We start from the raw sequence: 18,754 nt of genomic DNA, 5'->3' as shown, positions 1-18,754 counted from the left end.
ACAGAGACGTGCAGCTCTTTGAGGGAGGACAGGACTGCAGGACAACAGGACTGCAAATTACCAGCTTGGTCAGAGGGGATTTTCTTTTTTATGAGCTATATGAGCTACAAACCAGACCAAAATACACTAACAGAGATATCCTTGTAAAGTTCACTCCCAGCAGTGCCACCGTAGGAGCATATCAGAATTCTAGCAGCTCTGGTCAATAGTATTATATATCCCCTGAACCACTAAGGACATTAAGCAAACACATTGAAGAGATGAGAAAAGATTCCAGTTATCCTGAGCTTCCCACTCTCTGACCACAAAACCACACTCTCACATCAAATGGGGAATGCAACTCAAGGGACATTTTAATCCTACACCCCTATTCTAATTAATAATCCTACTTTATCAATATTTGATGGAGCTGTTATTGTGTCTGCTCTGGCCACTTCACTTTTCAGAGAACGCTCTGAATTCCTGTGCTCGATGCAATGCAGGAGCAACGTGCTCCTTTCAGGGCAGTACAGACTGGAAGCACAGCACGTCCTGTCCTGAGGCCGCTGCAGAAGCTGCTGCTGCAGGAGCAGCCCGCGGGCTGGACGGGCAGTGCAGCACAGCCGAGCACCAACGGGTGCACCAGGATCTGCTGACTCAGCCCCAATGACCGCTCCCCGCTGCGCCACCATCGGGTGGGAAAGAAAATCAACTCTCATCCTGAAAACCGAGCCACAACAGACACAACGGTGAGCACAACAGAGCCCAGCCATTATGTGTGTTGGCACAGAGACCAACAGTTAATAAGGCACAGAACCAATTACAAGGAGAAAAACTCACCGTTTTTTGCAGACAAAGTGTTGAAGAGAAGGAAGCAGACCAGCCTGTGCTAAACATGCCAGACATGCCTGGCCCTCACCACAAACCTTCACTCTTGGCACAGCCTCACTCACGAGTACCTGACCAGGCACTTCCACAGGGTCAGGGAGTTACAGATGGATGTGCCATAGCAAAGTGTGAAACAGAAAAAAGAATAGAGGAGAGCTGCTCTGTTTGAGGCATTGTTCTGTAAAATCCTGTTTGTAGAGAGCTGTCAGAAAAACGCCTCCATTTCTAAGGCAGGGATAAGCACGGGTACTTCACCTCAGAGACAGAGGGTCTGACGTGCCCCAAGGAAGGGCTGGGGACCCACACCAGGGAGCAGGGCATGGGCAGCCCCTGGCACTGGGCAGGGGGGGTACAGCACACCCATGGCTTGGTGTTGGAAGCAGCCCTGGAACCACACTGCTTGCAGGAGTACTCATCCAAATTCTGAGCAGCAAAGCTCCTGAGAGCTGCCAAGTGACAGAATAATGCTTTGGGTTGTTTGTTTCCAGGAGGAGAAAAAAAATGGGAAAGCACAGAAGAGAAACATCCCAAAAGTGGAAGGAACTAAATGTTATCAAGATAAAATGGAAAAAGCTTAATAGAGCCTATCAAAGACTAGGCACCCCTGTCACAACACATGCTACCAAGGTTTAACTGAGCAGCGTGCATTTTGAAGGACGCTCTTTCATCTATAAAAGGTTTAGAGATGTTACAACTTAGTCTTTTTGCCAGGAGATACTTTATTAAAATTGCTGTAAACAGTAACTCATTCAAGCAAAGAAAAAATTGCTGTAAACAGTAACTTGTTCAAGCAAAGAAGAGGCTCTTCCTGCCATGAGCTTAAAAGGATGTAAGCCTTCAATTCTGTTTTTGAAGAATGTTTCAGATATTGATTTCTACCTCATACTTAACATAAGTTAGGTTTTCTTCACAGTTCTGGTGCTCAGAGGAGAAAGCAGTAGCATTTTCTTTTCTAACACCATGTTCTCTGGTTAGATCTCCCCAATACTTCTTCAGCAGCTGTAGCAAACCAAAGTATTTGGCAATGCTGAGTTACTCAAATAAATCTGAGCCTTCTCTCTGTTCATAGGTCTCCCTCAGGGCCCTGAGTGGGTTGCAATAGTACAGACAGTTACTCTAAATAGCTTGGATCCAAACACTCTACTTGATGGTGATTAAATATATAAAATGTTACAAATCCAATGTTTGAAATGCAAAGGCCCAGGGCACCTCAGCAATGCTTTCCACACAGAGCAAGTACAGCACTGGAAGTACTGGAAATACCATCATGTGATTCAGTCACAAACTACTGATGTGAAGAGAGGGAATCCAGAGCAGAAAGGAACGGGAGAAAGTTCAAGAGGTACAATCGATGTTTCCCCTTCTGTGAAAGCCAGACTCAGACCTGTATGAGGAAACAGATGTTGCACACACCCAGCTGCCACACAGACACTATTCCTAGGAAGGATCACAGCCTAGCCCATTCAAGGCAGAGCTTTTTGCTGCTAGTGTTAGATCTGTACCCTTCCAATGTAGGGTTTTTTTACTTTGAAAAGGCTGTGCTTTACAAAGATGTTGCTAACAGAGGAGGCGAATCTATGACACTGCAAATTAATTATTCTCTGTTATATAGTTCTACTTTAATTTCTAACAGAACACTAATCCTGACAGTTAGCCCTGATTAGTATTTTGGAAGTGGTTCCCAGGAGCTGCTGACTCACTGGGCCGTGGTCCTCACTGTTTCAACACACTACAGAAACAGGCAAAGCAAAAGCACAGACCAGGCAAAACCCATCTATGGCTCATCAAGGAATTTAAATACATGAAAGTAAGTGTGGCTTTATAGTGCTTTAATTATGCATTGCATGTGAATTATGTATGGAGCCGAGGGCACGCAGGAATTCTGGTGGAAGGAAGCAGCACTGTGCTCTGGCACTTCCTCCCAGGATAAGCCAGGGCTGTGCTCTGCACCAGGCTCTCTCCAGCCTAATGGAACCTGCCATTCCCAGACACTGCACACCCGTTCTCACGGAAGGAGCTGTCTCATCCTGCTCAGCAATCCCTGCTGCCCCCTCAGAGGAGCACATTTCCATTGCTGGAGAGCAATTACTTCCCCTAGATCCTGCTGTGCTCTTATTTAGCCCAAGTACTCTTCAAGAATAATGTAATCCATAGGTACTTTAAACCTATAAAACCTAACTTACTTAATGTCAAGTGTTTAAAAACAGATCATGGCTCCCATATCAGTCAGTGCTTTGTAACAATGTATGGCATTTGTCTAATCTGCAGTTTTACCATTCTGTGGACTGTAATAACTGCTTTTGCTACTCTAAGTCAATATTTACACCTTCACCATTTTTGTGAGGCACAGACATTAATCGTCTCTTGTAATGCCATATAACCTGGCTGTAAGGTCCCTTGGAAACAAAAGTCAGCTTCAATCATTATATCATTAGTCAACATTCACCATTATCCCAAGTTCTGCTATTGCTACTTATAGTGGCTCTACAATAAATGCACACATACACAAATCATGCATGAGTACAAAAACTCTCTCCTCTGAGACAGTTTTACAGGCTGGTCTGTCCTTATGCATTTCCATAGCCAGACATCAACAAAGAACATTCCCTCCTCCTCGGACTGTGCCTCACACGGGGTGAAACACTAAGCCCTGCCCCCTGAAGCAAGTTTCGTGCAGAAAACAGACACTGTCAGCACACAGGCTGACATTTGGTTTGTGCAGGGAGAACTTCCGAAACCGCAGGTGTGATTTTGCGGAAGGAATATTTGTGTTTTGTCTTTCCCTGAGGCACAGTGACCTTCCCTGGAGCGGGAGCAGCTCTGCAGCCAGCCCGGGCCGGCACTGAGCTGCAGCTGCCACGCGGGGGCAGAGGCTGGGCAGCGTCACCACAGCGCTGCTTCCCAGGAATGCACCAGGAATGCTCATCCTCTGCTCAAGGTGACTCTCAGGATGATTCCTTCCCTCCTCATTAGTTACTATACATATTTATAGACAAATTAAAGACTCAAACAAACGATTATTCAATTAATGGCTTCGAGTCCTAGTGGAACAAACAGCAGCAAACCAGTTCATCAGCTCAGGGGCTTATGACAATTTAATACAATTTAATTTTTTCTGCTCCTCTCTGCAGTATCATGTCTCACACAAGAGTTAAAACACCAAACACTGGCAGAGTTCTTTGTAACAGAAGGAGCATAAGGAGTTCTGAACCATCAACTACTTGCTTCAACTCACAATGAAGAGGAGATTGATCTGATGCAATAATCAAGTTAGGCTTGCTTCTACACCCCTCTCCCAAAAACAGGGTGTGTAATCTTTCAATATTCAGCTGATAATTCAATTACCAGCTTACTGAGAGCAACTACAAAGACAGTGTATGCTACTGACTGTGATTGGGATCACGTGAATGGACAGTATTCCCCACAAGGTGCCTCTGAACGCCTGCTTTGTGAGACCCTGCCATGCTCCCACTTCAGAGGAGGCTGCACATTTTACCCTTTAAAGATGCTACAGCAGCTATGACTCTGTGTAGCACATTCTATGTATTTTTACATCACACCAGGTCAACCAAGCCCCTTTCCCCCTCTCTGCCACACCATTCATGAATCCCCTAATAATGCAGCACAGCTTCATTCTGCCCTCAGTGTTCCAGCCTTGCCCATTTCCTTTATTCAAACCCCCTACAGCCTTCTGCTTTTCAAGAAGCAGTGCTAATGCATGTTTTTATTTGCAGCTCTCCCTGGTTTGCTGCCTGCAGCATGGCACCCAGCTTTAGGCAGCCATGCAGTGGCCTGGGCAGGGCTGTGGGAGCTCTCCCTGCCAGCACAGGGCCCTGAGAGCCCCAGGAAGGCCCTGCTGTGACAGTGACAGGACTGGCGCGGTGCTCAGTGAGTGACACCGCTCTGCCACACCGACAGCCTGGGGCTGCTGCTTGTCCAGGCTTTTGAACTCCAAATGTCCATCACCTTTCCAATGGTAAAGCACCTGAACTAATCAAGAGGCAGCTCTGAGAAAGCAGCATAAATGACTGCAAGCGCTTTCGCAAAATGAAAACAAAACCCAAACACACAAATGCCTTTCAAGGCCAGCATGACAAACCTTCTGCAAAGAAAAAAAATGGAGAAGATCATACTACACTTGCTTAGGAATCATTTTGCCTTTACAGGATCTGAACAGGAATATTCGTGCTGTGTTCTAATAGTAATGGAAGTGGAATTACAAAGTGAGAAAAGAGCAATTTGCAGGATAGGGCTCACTCACAAATAGCAGGAACAGGTCACAATGGATAATCTTCTGCTCTCAGTCCTTTCCAAGTTTCAGACTTCTGCAGACACAAAATAGAAGATCCAATAAATTGTTTATGAATTTAAAAAAATTATAATCTCATCCTAGGTACTTCTACTCTTCCCCTTTAAATTTTCCACAGAACGCTGTTTTTGTAGCTGCCAGCTCTGTGACCTTGCTGGAAGTGGCCAAGCCAGAGATCAATTAGTGAGCACAGAGGAGAGGAGCAGCTCTGCCTGCTGGTGCTGTCCCTTGGGAGGAGGGCAGATCGTTATCCAGCGGGAGTGCTAACACAGCTTGGGACTCACTGCAAGATGCACAATGCAGCAAAACCCAAAGGAAATGGCAGAATCTCTTTTTTCCTTTGGCTTTCACATTTTACATTTCCCTATCATTTAGATATACTTTAATTCTGCACATAACAAAACCTTGTTACACTAAACAATATCTACAACAAACACACCATGCTGGCTTCAAACACAAATTAGGAAGCAAGCTCTCTAAACCCTCAGGAAATCCCCACTATCTCCCATTCCACAGCCAGGATGACCTAAAGCACAGCAGAAATGAGAGATTTTAATGCTACATTCTACAAACCACAGTGACAGAGGAGGCTAAAGGCCCCAGCACCTGAGCTTCCAGGTTTCTAGCAAAGGGCCCCAGCTGCTGAATGCCTTCAGAACACAACTGGGGGGGCTTTCCACTAAGGACACAACTGCTGCCTGACATACAGACATACAGCTGTGCTCTCAGGACTGCAGGAACCCCGGCTCTTTAGCATTTAAATGAGTACATAAATATTTCACATAAAACTTAGCCTAAAATAAGCTGGTTTACAGCATTACTACAGTCTGTCTGCTTGCCTTAATTTGCAGGCAACTATAATGCTGCTTGTGAGACACACTATTCCTTAAGTCCTCCCACAAAAAACCCTGAGAGATCAATAGTTCTTAAATAAGTAATTAGAACAGCTGAAATAATTTAGGTCATCAAAGAACAAGCAGGATAAATAAAAGGTTATAGCGCTGTGGACACTTGCATGCAATAGAATTTTACGTTTCTTTGAGTTAACTGATAGAAAGGCTGAACACCAGGGCATGAGGCAGAACTGCTGCACAGCATCTGTAACAGGAAGGCCAAACAGGATAGCACTACATGCACATATCAAAATTATTTGGCAGGTTAATTAAAAAAAAAGAACAACCAGGATACAAGATACACCAACAGTGCTCAACTTCCCACTCTTAACGCAAGCAAGCTTAGATCATCATGGCAAAGTACATGTAAAATACACTCTCCCCAAAATACAGGTACATTTCTGTTCAAATGCCTAATCTGACCATTTTGGACTTGCACTGGAGCAAGAAAACCCTGGGAGATGCTTTACTGTAAATGCTCATCACAAGGATAACTATTTGTCCAAACATTTGGGCTGCCCACCCTCTTTACAGCCTGGGCTCAATTCTCCCTTTGAGAGAAATGTGATACCCTTCAAAACTGATAGTCAGCATTGCAGTCTCCATACCTCCCACAGCACAGGCACCCAAATCCTTCTCAGTGTTTCAGCAGACACAGCTCATTTGCTAGTCACAGCTCCTTGACATCTCCAGCTACTGAATATCCACATTTAGATAACATTTGGCATATCAAAGTTGATGAAATTTTGAGGTACATGCCTAAAGTCTGGAATATGACTTGTATCTGTTGCAGATCTGTTTTCCATTTATCACATTATGTGACAAAACCAGTCAGCACAGCAGCAGCTTCATGGGTACATGGAGTGAAGAGTCTCAAATACGGAAAGGTTACTTCTGTTTGTGCAGTGTGAGGGGACAGCCCATCATCAGAGAGGAGACAAAGCAGCGGGCAAAGAGTCTTTGGTGCTGCTCAACACCCATTGGTCACCTGCAGGCTCCAGCATGCTGGACCGGCTCTGTTTGCTCTGGAGCCTCAGGCACTGGAGATAACCAGCATGGCACTGCCAGTGTGCCCTGAGCCATGGCCTGGGCTGGCTTCGGGTACCGGTGCCCTCAGGAGCACCCACAGCAGCTTCAGCAAGGTCAGTGCCTTACCCCAAGGGTACAGCCTGCCAGCAGTTTCCAAATGCCATTGAATTCTGGCTTTAGTATCACAACATTTTTGATGAAGTTATAACACTACTTCATTAGAACCAAAATTCTCATTATAGCAAGATTTTTAGGCCATATTTCTGACCACAGTTCAAAGTGAGACAATTACAATTATTCCTAAGAGTACCTCAATCTGCTGATGAAAAATTAATCTTGGTAAAGCTTTTTTTTCTTTAAATTATTATGACTGTACTGCCAGCTGCACTCAAACAAACTCTGATTCAAGTTCTAGGCTTCAGGGTCATTGATAGACATTCAGCTACTGCTTCCACCAAAAAAAAAAACTGATTACCAAGACAGAAACAGATACAGGAAGGGAAAAACATGAAACTAAAAAATCAAAGAGGGAAGAAACCAAACCCAGTGAAAACAAAAAATTTTTGTACCAGAAACAGATTGAAAACAGAAAGGAAATTAGCATTTAGGAATGAAAAAGCCTATTCACTGTTGATGTTGAATACAACACCCGGGGAGACAGAAGCTGGGTTTATTTTTGATAGCAGCATAAACACTAAAGATAAGCCAACAGCATTTAGAAAATATGGGTGCAGTACAAAGGCTCATGTGATGAGAGCTGTTTTGCTTTTAATCTTGACCTAGGAAACCTCTTGTATGACAGAGCCTCTTTTCAGTGGAGTCAGTCCTGCCTAGCTGCTCTGACTATTAGTGATAAAAAGGCCACCCAAGTTGTTTCTGCTTTGGAATGATGGCGGGTTTTCAATCTTAAACTTCAAAGGAAAAGGAAAAAACCCACCCTAATATATCTGTCTAAGGACCTGCACCAAACTCCTGTCATCCATTATCTGGTCCAATCACACTCTTCCCTAAAACAACAATCCTTGCAACTGTACCTCTGCTTTTCTAGAAAGGATGTACATATACCCCCAAATATGTATCTACTTGCCACTGATATAAATGAAAATACTTATCTCATATTGATTCGAGATAAACACATATCATGTCCTACCCACAAATAGAAAAGCCAGCTGATTCCAGATTGGTTCAGCATGTCTACAAGCCCAGTAGCACAGAAGTGCAAACCACATCAACCACAGTCATTGTGAGGGCTCAGTGATCACAGACTCACATCTCAAATGTGCATTACAAAGTATCAAGACTCAAAACTGTGAAGCTCTGTGAAGTTCAGTCCTGCTTTGGATGTCTGTTCACATGGTCCAGGCATGTCTAGAGAGCAGAGTTACAGACCAGCGCTCAGTCTCTGCAGCTTCACACCCTTAAATTGCAGTGTGCAACTTGCTGCATTCAATACTGCCAACCCCACAGGCTCAGTGCCCACAGGGCCCTAGAACCTTCTCTCTGCCCCTTGTCCCTCACAGCCCACGCAGCAGAGATGCCCTGCAGCCAGCTGCAGCCTCCATTCCCACGGGCACAACAGGCACGGGCACCTTTATTCACACCAAAATGCTGAAGGGCAGAGGAAGTACCAACACCCCATGTTGGTATGTCATGTTACACCATGTTACAGATCGGGAGAATTCACATGACCATTCAGGACATCACCTTAATTAGAAACTGTAATTAAATGCCCACTGAAGGTTGGTAGTATCACTTGCTTCCAGGCCTTCTTATTTCATGAGGAATGCTCTGTTGGGTCAGATCAATTCTCCCGTGGAGCCTGGTACTGTCCCTCAAAGCTCTGTTTACTGCTATGAGTTTTGTCATGGCCACCAGAAGAAAAGTTTTACACATTCAGCAGTTGCCAGATGGGGTGAGAACACAGCCAGAGCACGGAGGGCAGCACAGTCTCCACAACAACTGAGCTGTCAGGAGCGCCAAGCTGCGCTGCCCTCTGTCCTAAACAGCACCTACAAAACAAGATTAAAGCACTCGTGTTTACAAGTGCTCCAGGAAGCTGCTGGCCTGCAGGTGAGCACAGCCACCGCCCTGGGCTGGCTCTGGCCAAAGCAGGTGAGAGTGGGATGGTGTGACCGGGCCCCAGCCCAGGGGCTGCCAGGGCAGCGCTGCCTCGCTCACCAGCTGGCTTAAGGAACGCCCTGTACCACAACTCCACAAAGCTGAGACACTCAAACAAGAAAGTGAAATCAGAAATTAACAACCAGAGCAGCACATATTGAGGCACGCACTCTTTTTTTTAACCTAGACCTTTGTTGGTTTTAATAATTGATATAAAGTAACAGATGACTCACTAATTGCACTTCTAAATTGTAACCCAACCTGGAATCAATCACACATGGCATAACTTCTGTTCTTATTTGAGGCTAAATCCACCACAGTGCCTTCAGTAGCCGCTCTAATAATTGCATTAGTCATAACCTGAAAGTATTTGCCACTTCCTCAGTTCCAGTTTTGCTTGCTCTTCAAGCTGATCCTCATCCCTATTGCTTAAAAGGTCTCTAAAATGTTACCCTGCAGAGCCTGCTCTGGGACTTGAGGAGCCCTGTGCCACATTTTGTGTGTGATTCCTCCTCTCTCGGTGTCTGATTTTCCTCCAGTACCATTTTATCTGCTTTGCTCTAGCTCAAAGTCAGAGAATTCAGGGTTGCAACAGATAGTAGCAAGCGCTACTTGTAAAACTTGGTGAAGAGTTAGGTACACAAATGACTGCCAGCATAAATCGTATCATCTTTTGTTTGCAGGACAAATTCTCAGGTTTTAAGTATCTGCTACACTGGATACCTACCTGCTTGATCCTCTCCCTTCCATGCCTGAGATACACTTTAAAATAAAAATTAATATAGATCTTGTAAGGATTTTTCAAAATAAAACTCTTTGCTACATCAATCTTATGAGACTAATTTCCCATGTAAAGACAGCTTTTTCTATGAAGATTTTTAAAAGACATGCACACAAAGTTATTTTTTGCAATTCAAATTCTGTCCTCAGCTATCTTTGCACAGACCCCATTAACTTTAGTATATGTCCAAAGGCAGAATTTGAAACCCATAAAGAACTGGGACAGTGGACAATGGTAGGTCTCAAACAGAGATTTCTGAGTTATAACAAGAAAGAAATCCCTCTTCCCTCAGGCACTACAGGAGCATTCCCATTTGTCTGTAAACAATACCAAACACTTGGGATCTGACAGGCTGCATTTCATCCCTGCTCACTCAGGGCTTTCCCTGTCCTGCAGCTGATGGCCAATCAGTGCCCAGTGCAGCACCTGGGGCAGAAGTGCAGCCCCAGAGCCCATCCCTGCCTCTCCCCAACCTCCACATGGCACCAGCCAGCAGTGCCCTGCAGAGCCCCTCGCTTGGCTGAGGGTGCAGGGACACTCAAGCACACGTCACAACATCTTCATTATTTCTATGGAAAAATCTGTAGGAAACACATTATTTCCATTCTAGTTACATATTTTCAAAAATAATTCTTTCTATGTCAGTATTTTGTCCCAAGAAAGAGCACAATTATTGTTAATTACTTCAACTTTCACCAAAGTGTTGTAATCTTTGCTGCATCGTTGTTCTCATCTCTCTGCTGGGGCTCTTCTCCTTTCTCTGCAGCACAGTCCTGTCTCTCTTCTCAGGGGCTCCTCCTGGGCTCTTGACCCACCCCTATTTATCTCAGTTACCTTCATGAGCTACAGCTGCTGCCCAACTAAGGACCCTGCAGCTGCAGCTCGTTTAGAGTAACTTAGAACCACGTAGGTCTTACAATACAACATATATTCAGGCCCCCACATTTCCCCCTTTTCTTTTAACAATTATACAATTATAATATACATACAGTTCCAGCTCTCAGGCTGCCTCTTCTATAGTCCCAGCTCTCTGGCTGCCATACACGTAAAGTCCCAGCTCTCAGGCTGATATTCCAAAGTCCCAGCTCTCAGGCTGTCTTAGCTCTCGGCTGTCCGGGGGATTCCATACCTTCTCTCTCTCGATGTTTGGCTGCACGTTCGTCTTCACACGGGGTCACCAATTGTTGTAATCTTTGCTGCAGGCCCAGCTCTCGGCTGTCCTTAAATGTTCCAAGGCTCTTTTCCTTAAAGGCCATATTCTTACAGCTTTCTGCTGCTACAGGTCCTTAATTCAAAGGCCATATTATATTCCAAAGTCCCAGCTCTCAGGCTGCCACAGCTCTCGGCTGTCCGGGGGATTCCATACCTTCTTTCAATGTTTGGTTGTGTGTTCTTCATCACGTCGGGATCACCAGTTGTTGTAATCTTCGCTGCAGTGTTGTTCTCGCCTCTCTGCTGGGGCTCTTCTCCATTCTCTGCAGCACAGTCCTTCCTGTCTTCTCAGGGGCTCCTCTTGGGCTCTTGACCCACCCCTATTTATCTCAGTTACCTTCACGAGCCACAGCTGCTGCCCAACTAAGGACCCTGCAGCTGCAGCTCATTTAGAGTAACTTAGAACCACATAGGTCTTACAATACAACATATATTCAGGCCCCCACATTTCCCCCTTTTCTTTTAACAATTACACAATAACAATATACATACAGTTCCAGCTCTCAGGCTGCCACAGCTCTCGGCTGTCTTGTCTTCTATCATAGTCCCAGCTCTCAGGCTGCCACAGCTCTCGGCTGTCCGGGGGATTCCATACCTTCTTTCAATGTTTGGTTGTGTGTTCTTCATCACACGGGGTCACCAGTTGTTCTAATCTTCACTGCAGTGTTGTTCTCGCCTCTCTGCTGGGGCTCTTCTCCATTCTCTGCAGCACACTCCTTCCTTTCTTCTCAGGGGCTCCTCCTGGGCTCTTGACCCACCCCTATTTATTTCAGTTATCTTCACGAGCTACAGCTGCTGCCCAACTAAGGACCCTGCAGCTGCAGCTCATTTGGAGCAACCCGGACCCACACAGGTCGTACAATACAACATATATTCAGGCCCCCACATTTCCCCCCTTTTCTTTTAACAATTATACAATGACAATATACATAAAGTTCCAGCTCTCAGGCTGCCACAGCTCTCGGCTGTCTTAGATACAACCATAGAATATATACATATCCCTATACAGTCCCAGCTCTCAGGCTGCCACAGCTCTCGGCTGTCCAGGGGATTCCATACCTTCTCTAGTCCCAGCTCTCAGGCTGCCACAGCTCTCGGCTGTCCTATCTTCTATAGTCCCAGCTCTCTGGCTGATATTCCAAAGTCCCAGCTCTCAGGCTGCCACAGCTCTCGGCTGTCCGGGGGATTCCATACCTTCTTGTGATGTTTGGCTGTGCGTTCTTCATCACGTCGGGGTCACCAGTTGTTGTAATCTTTGCTGCAGTGTTGTTCTCGCCTCTCTGCTGGGGCTCTTCTCCATTCTCTGCAGCACAGTCCTTCCTGTCTTCTCAGGGGCTCCTCTTGGGCTCTTGACCCACCCCTATTTATCTCAGTTACCTTCACGAGCCACAGCTGCTGCCCAACTAAGGACCCTGCAGCTGCAGCTCGTTTAGAGTAACTTAGAACCACATAGGTCTTACAATACAACATATATTCAGGCCCCCACACCAAGGTAACTCTTAATGCCATGTTGCCTTTGGTACAATTCAATCCCCATCTTTTATTGACTATGAATTCAATTTTCTTCCTTTTCATTCCATGAAGCCTAAAGACAGATGTTAACTTTTTTCCAAGCCTCAGATGTTCTTTTCCTTGTTAAATGTATATCCTTGTAGTGCAGCGCCAAAGCTCTTCCAATCCCCTGTATTCTAAATTAATCCATCAATCCCCTTTCCTCTGTGTTTTTGCCCTTGGCAAATCATTAGCCCAAGGGAGAACTCAACAGAAAAATTCAAGATTTCACTCAGACCACAGCTGAAAACATCTTTCTTGTACCTCTGCAATAACTTCACTACCTGAGGTGCCATCTCTTGCAGATTATTCCCTCCTCACTACATTTCCAGCTGCACTGCACAGCCACTCATTTCACAGCTGCCCCTTCCATCCCACCATCCACCCAGCAGCCTTTCTCCATGCTGTATTTGTACTGTGTCTCTATTTGATGCAATCAATTTCAGATAAAACCGTTCTTATGTTATGTCCTTGGACCAGTCCTTGATTTCCAGCTATTATTTTCTGTCTCTTTTCAAGGCCCACACTAATATTTTAAGGTCACACAGGAGATTTGGCTAAATTCATTCATCACTTTGAAATCTCTCGATCCAAGACATGAAAGCAGTAACTGAGATTTTTCATATTTGTTTCTCCTTTCAATGCTCAAGCATGACAAGATAAAAGTCTGTTACAAAGGCAAAGCAATGTCTGTTCAGAACCAGGGTGACATTTCAGCCACAGGCTTGCAAAGGAGTACACAAAATGTCAGTCTAATTGGAACAAGGTGGACCTCTCCCTGCACAGAAAGTTATTAATGCACACGTGCTTTCCACTGCCACTCTAATGCTGAAATCACTCTTCTGAATGAAAGTTACTGTTTCACTTTAGCACCACAAATCTCCTGATCCTACAATCTTTGGCCAAAGTTCCCTCGGGGGCTGCTTCAGCACAGCACGCTGTGTACTGATTATTTTGGAATAAAGCTCCCCAGTCTTTCATCTTCATAGCCTGTAAAAAATCAGTTTTGAAAAGTATAAAAAGTGATATTGAATATGATTGCCATGCACATGTATGCTAGAAACTGAGTTCAAAAAGGCACTTAACCTAGAAAATCTGGCAGAATTTCTGAAGCACTCAAGTGACTATATTGGCCATTTGAGTGTTGAAGCACATGGACGCTGAAGGATTTTGAAGTTCTGTAACTGTTCTATGTAACACACATACAAAGAAGAAAGAAAATCCATCAGACTCAACTCTCTCTCTCCTCATACCTAAAGGTTCTGCCGGTCAGGGCTGCTCTGGAGCGCGATGATCATCAGCTCTGGGAGCTCTCTCCACCTCCACTGAAGGGCCCTGTGCTCTAGAACAGCCACCTGCCTGGGATTGGGAAGAACTATTGTAGGGAGTGAAAACTAACTTAAACCCATTTGTCTTGATCTCTAGAAGATGGAAATCATTGCCCACCACACTGCTTGTGCAGCCCAACCTGCCCAAACACAACACGAAAGTGCCTTAATTTGTCCTCAGTCGCTAAGGATTCCACAAGGAGCTCAACCCCTCACATGGAAACCCTATTCCTCAGCTTAGTTTGGGAACCTGCTCTTCCTGCACTGCTTTGGATTTGGCAGCGGGATGTTAAACCCTCCATGGTCGGGAGCTGCGTGAGGGGCCGAGGCGCCCCTGCACGGCTCCCTCCCCTCAGCGCTGCCCCCGGGCCCGCCCGGCGCCCCCCTCAGGCGGCGGGGCCGGGGCTGCCGGAGCTATTCCCGCTCGCGGCCGGGACCGGGGTCGCTGTAGTGCCGATGCCCGCCGCATTACCGGTGCCCACCTCGGAGCCCCGAGCGCGGCCGGGGCCGGGCCGGCCCTGCCCTCACACACCTGCCCAGCCCGTGCCCTCAGCGCTGCGCACTCTGCGCCCGGCACGCTCGCGCCTACGCCGTTAGCGCGGCGGGAGCCCTCAGGTGCGGCGCCCGCGCTGACGACACTACGGAGAGTCCGTAACACACCGACCTCTCGGAGGGGCTCTACGCAAGCGGCGTTTCCAGGTGCGGCTCAACGCTCCCGCACCGCGCGGCCACGGAGCGATCCGAGCGGCAGCGCCGCTCCCCAGGCGGCGGGCGGGACCGCGCGGGCTGCGCGGGGAGCAGCGGCCGCAGGTGGAGAGCCGGGCGGGCCGAGCCGCCCTACGCCGATTCCGTAAGGCTGCGCCGGCCTGCAGGAAACGGCCGGGTCCGCGGCGCTACGGAGCCGGCGCAGGGCGGCGCGGCGCCCCGTACGCAGTTGGCGTAGGGCGCTCTCAGGTGCAGGGAAGGGGCGGGCGCGCGTTGCCCGGCAGCCGCAGCCTATGGGGGCGCGGGGCGCGGTCACGTGCGCAGCCCCGCTCGGCGCTGCGGAGCCGGAGGAGCCGGACGGGGCCGCGGAGCCGGGACGGGGCCGCGGGGCAGCGCCGGGGCCGGCGCCGAGCGGGGTGAGGCGGGCGGGCGGCGGGGAGGGGTCGGGGCGGCGGGCGGCCCGTCCCCGGGTACCGCTCCTCCCACTGCACCGGGCACTGCGGGCAGCAGGCAAGGGCAGGACACGGCGCGGGGGGCGGCGCGGGGCGGGGGGCGCTGCTGCGCGCGCGGAGGGGCGCGGTGGGCGGGGGGGGCTCGGCGGGGCCGCGGGCGGGGGCGGCGGGAGGGGTGCGGGGTGCGGGGCTCGGCGGCGCCGTGTGCGGGGGCCGCCCCTCCGCCGGCCGCGTTACCTGCTCGCGGGAAGCGCACCTGTCCGCGGGCGCGCAGGTGCGGCGGGGCCGGGCCGCTGCTCGCGGTGTCCCCGGGCGGTCCCGGCCAGGTGCGCGCTGGGCGGCTCCCGCCGGGCTCGGGGCTCGGGGCTCGGCCCGAAGTTCTCTCCGGCGCGGTCGGTGTCGGTGCAGCGCCCTCCGCGCCCCGGCCCCGCGGGCAGCCCAGTCCCTCCGGGCCCCGGGCAGGCTCCCGGCTCCGAGCACACTCATCGGTGTTATGGTCCACGGTTTGTTTGGGTTTTTCCTCCTCTTTCATTCTGTATTTGCTTTGCACTGGATTTTGTAATCATTAACCCGCTATCCCTTCTGGAAGTGAGCGTGGAAGGGATAACCGGGGAGTCACATGCCTGCCACTGAGTAGAGCAAAACTTGAGTTTTGAGTCAAAGTGGAAATATGCATTATCTGGCTAAATGTCTTATTATTTATTTACGTGGCTCTGAAAATGCTGCCTTGTGATTTACAGAAAGAAGAGAGTGAGCATTCCAGGCAGCTCCTGTACAGGGTATGGCAGAAGAGAAAATTTGTGACGTGGGGGGTCCAAGATACATTGGAATTAATTATTTTCTGTATCCGTGTCCTCCAGTTTGTTAACAGTTTTAAAAAGTTTTATTGTACTTTGTCGTGACAACTCAGAAAGGCTAAATGTGGTTAAAGCAAAGAAAGATTTAAATGGGCAATGTTGTGCAGAACATCACATATTTCAGATGTCCACTTCCAAAAAATGTTTATGAAACTGTAGGTTAATTAAAATAGCTGGGCTGTTTAACTTAAATTAAAATACTTGTGTTCTAGCAAACATTTGAAGCCTGGCCTTCTAGGGTAAAGACAGAAAATTAAAATAATTTCCTCCATTCATGTAGAATACTTTAACATCTTTAAAAAGAATAGAGAAGAAAGGACTATTTGCAAACTTGGTCTAGTTTTCTTTGATTTTTAAAGACATGGTAACCATTTTTGAGACCTATAGGAAGCAGCCGTGGTGGCCGAGAGGAAGGAAGGAAGGAGTAGGGAGCAGGGCTGGCTCCTTGGAGGGGAGGCCTTAGAACAAAACTTTTGGAATGGGAAGCGAGGAAGGCCGGGCAGCGTCTCTGGAGAGGCTGCACTGCTGAACTCCTGTGTTTGCTCAAGGTCCTGGTTCTCTCTCTGAAGAGCAGAAGCGTTTTCCAAGGATGGAAGGAGCCCACCTCTTCCATGGAAGGTGTGCAGGCTGGGCTGTGGTTATTTCCTGCCAGTGTAGAGGAAGGAGAAATCTGTGTCAGCAGACTGCAGCGGGCTGTAGCTCCTGCTGAATTCCTGGTCATTTTCAGGAGGTTAGACTTGTCTCTGGAAGTTCTTGGCTTGTAGAATTGTCTTCTGTCTGGAGCTTTCCAACCATTTTCCTTTGCTCCATGTTGCGTAGAACGCAGGCAGAGGTGTGGAGAAGAGAGGGTAGCATTGCTAACGGTGAGGGTTTCATGTTTTCAGTGCTCGGTTCCTCGGGATCTCACCATTGATGGTGCCAGTCTGGTGCTGCTTTGGCATGTGTGGTTCAAAGAGAATCTTTAGTCTTGCAAGTTTGGTTAGTCCTGGTTTTGTAAAGGACTTTCTTTGGCTGGGCTGTTCATCCAGACTCGTTGTCTCTACTAACTATTGGCAGCATTTTTCATCTCTGGACAAAGAAGATGCTGATAAAGTGCCAGTTCTAGCTTTGTGTGCTTGACAGGCTAAATACGAGGTGGAAATGGACTAGGACTGGATTTCTTGGGGAACTGGAGAAAGATTCCACATAGAAATACCTGTGTGTTGGGGCTGGGGGAGCCCCAGGGGTAACTGCTGTCAGTGTTGCTGAGGAAGTGACCAAACCCAGCTTTGTGGCTTGTCTGAGAAGGAATTTCAGACACAGCTGGTTTCAAAACAAAGGCTCAGAAGTAAATGAGAAGACAGTAAGCAGTTGGGAAGGTACAACAGAAGATGGCATTAAGGCAAGCCATGACAGACCTAAACATGGGAGAAAGAGTTTAAACTGTGTGGATATGTGGGTTTTGGTGACTCTTGTTTCTGCCTTGTGCAGTTTTTCCATGGATGTTCATTCAGAATGCAATGCTTAAGGTCACAGAGCTCTCTTCTTTTGAAGCCCCTCTGTTAATGTTCCTCAAAAACCTGTGGGTGGACTGAGATTTTTTTTTTTGAACTGTGAAGTCTTGTTTGGAAATAAAAAAAAAAGTAAAAAAAAAAAGTAGTCTAAGAAGCTGCTTCATGTTGTGAAAAACCTCACTGTAGAATCATAAAAGCTGCAGTTTTTCCACGTTGCTTTGTAGCCTGGCATGTAAATAGAGCTCTTTGAAGAGCATATCCATGGCTGGAAAGGGAGAGTGGGAAAGGCTCTGGCTGGTTAACAAGCTTCTGAGTGTGTGAAAAGGCACCGTGAACATGCTTGGGGAAGTGTCTGCTAAAGCTTGGAACTGTGTCCTGGGCTGAGGGACACACGCCTGGAGTGGCCAGTGTGCCCAGGTGTCACTATGGAGAGGGCAGAGCAGTGGCAGTTTGTGTATTTACAGACTGGGCTGCTGGAGGGAGGTGCTGGGATGATCTGATCTGATCTGATCTGATCTGATGTGATGTGAGGGAGATGCTGGGGAGCTGAGGATGCACAGGCTCAGTCTGCACCTCTCTGGGGAGTTTGGGTTTATGGTGGCTCTCACCATGCCAACAGCAGACTTCAGCATTTTGGGGTCTGTGCCTACCTTGTACTGTGCTAGAGAGCGAGGACTTTCCTGAGCAGCCACATGAGGAGCACTTGGCTGGTGTGGTGTCCTGGATCTGCTGTAGCCCAGCAGAACTGGCAAGTGAAGATTGCTTTGCTGCTGAATATGCTGCAGTGAGGAAACCAAAAAGAAAATTCCTGTTTAAAGCAATATGAAAAAACTGTTAAGAGATTTAAAGAACAGAAACCCTTTTGTAGAAACCATACTTTGACTATGTTTGTTGTGACTGCAGTGTGATTTGACAAACAGAAACTTTGTACTTGATATTTTTGGAAGGAGAAGCCTTACCTGAAAGGCATTGCTGCTATCTTTTGTTAAAAGCGGTAATTGATATAAGCTACAAGGCCGAAGACAGTATTTTTTCCAGTTGTACTTCTGCAGTTCTTGGCACTTGTGTAGTTTTTCCTTCTCATGTGCAAGTTTTTCACTGAGCACGGATGACAGAAAGCAGTGTCACAGTTGGTGTCAGTGTCAGCTCACAGAGGGAC

General features: G+C 47.6%; 2 protein-coding genes across 16 annotated transcripts in view; one reads left to right on the top strand and one right to left on the bottom strand.

The window, feature by feature from the left end:
• CRB2 (crumbs cell polarity complex component 2) overlaps positions 1–15,057 on the bottom strand; it is a 57,565-nt gene extending 42,508 nt beyond the window's left edge. The window contains exons 1-3 of one of the 5 annotated variants that reach the window (XM_074556157.1): positions 14,753–15,057; positions 14,014–14,119; positions 5,129–5,192 (exon numbers count right to left, since the gene is read on the bottom strand). The gene's annotated coding sequence lies outside the window, so the exon portion shown is untranslated. Of the gene's footprint in view, positions 1–5,128; positions 5,193–14,013; positions 14,500–14,620; positions 14,642–14,752 lie in introns of those variants that run through there. The other 4 variants (XM_074556160.1, XM_074556156.1, XM_074556158.1 and 1 more) reach the window with 4 other exon arrangements.
• STRBP (spermatid perinuclear RNA binding protein) overlaps positions 14,650–18,754 on the top strand; it is a 73,651-nt gene continuing 69,546 nt past the window's right edge. For 7 of the 11 annotated variants that reach the window (XM_074556186.1, XM_074556185.1, XM_074556184.1 and 4 more), the window contains exon 1: positions 15,059–15,209. The gene's annotated coding sequence lies outside the window, so the exon portion shown is untranslated. Of the gene's footprint in view, positions 14,788–15,058; positions 15,304–18,754 lie in introns of those variants that run through there. The other 4 variants (XM_074556183.1, XM_074556181.1, XM_074556178.1 and 1 more) reach the window with 3 other exon arrangements.

This window comes from Zonotrichia albicollis, chromosome 21 (assembly GCF_047830755.1).
Source record: "Zonotrichia albicollis isolate bZonAlb1 chromosome 21, bZonAlb1.hap1, whole genome shotgun sequence".
NCBI lineage: Eukaryota > Metazoa > Chordata > Aves > Passeriformes > Passerellidae > Zonotrichia > Zonotrichia albicollis.
Note: the sequence above shows the minus strand (reverse complement) of the source record. Positions and strands in the feature narration are given on the sequence as shown.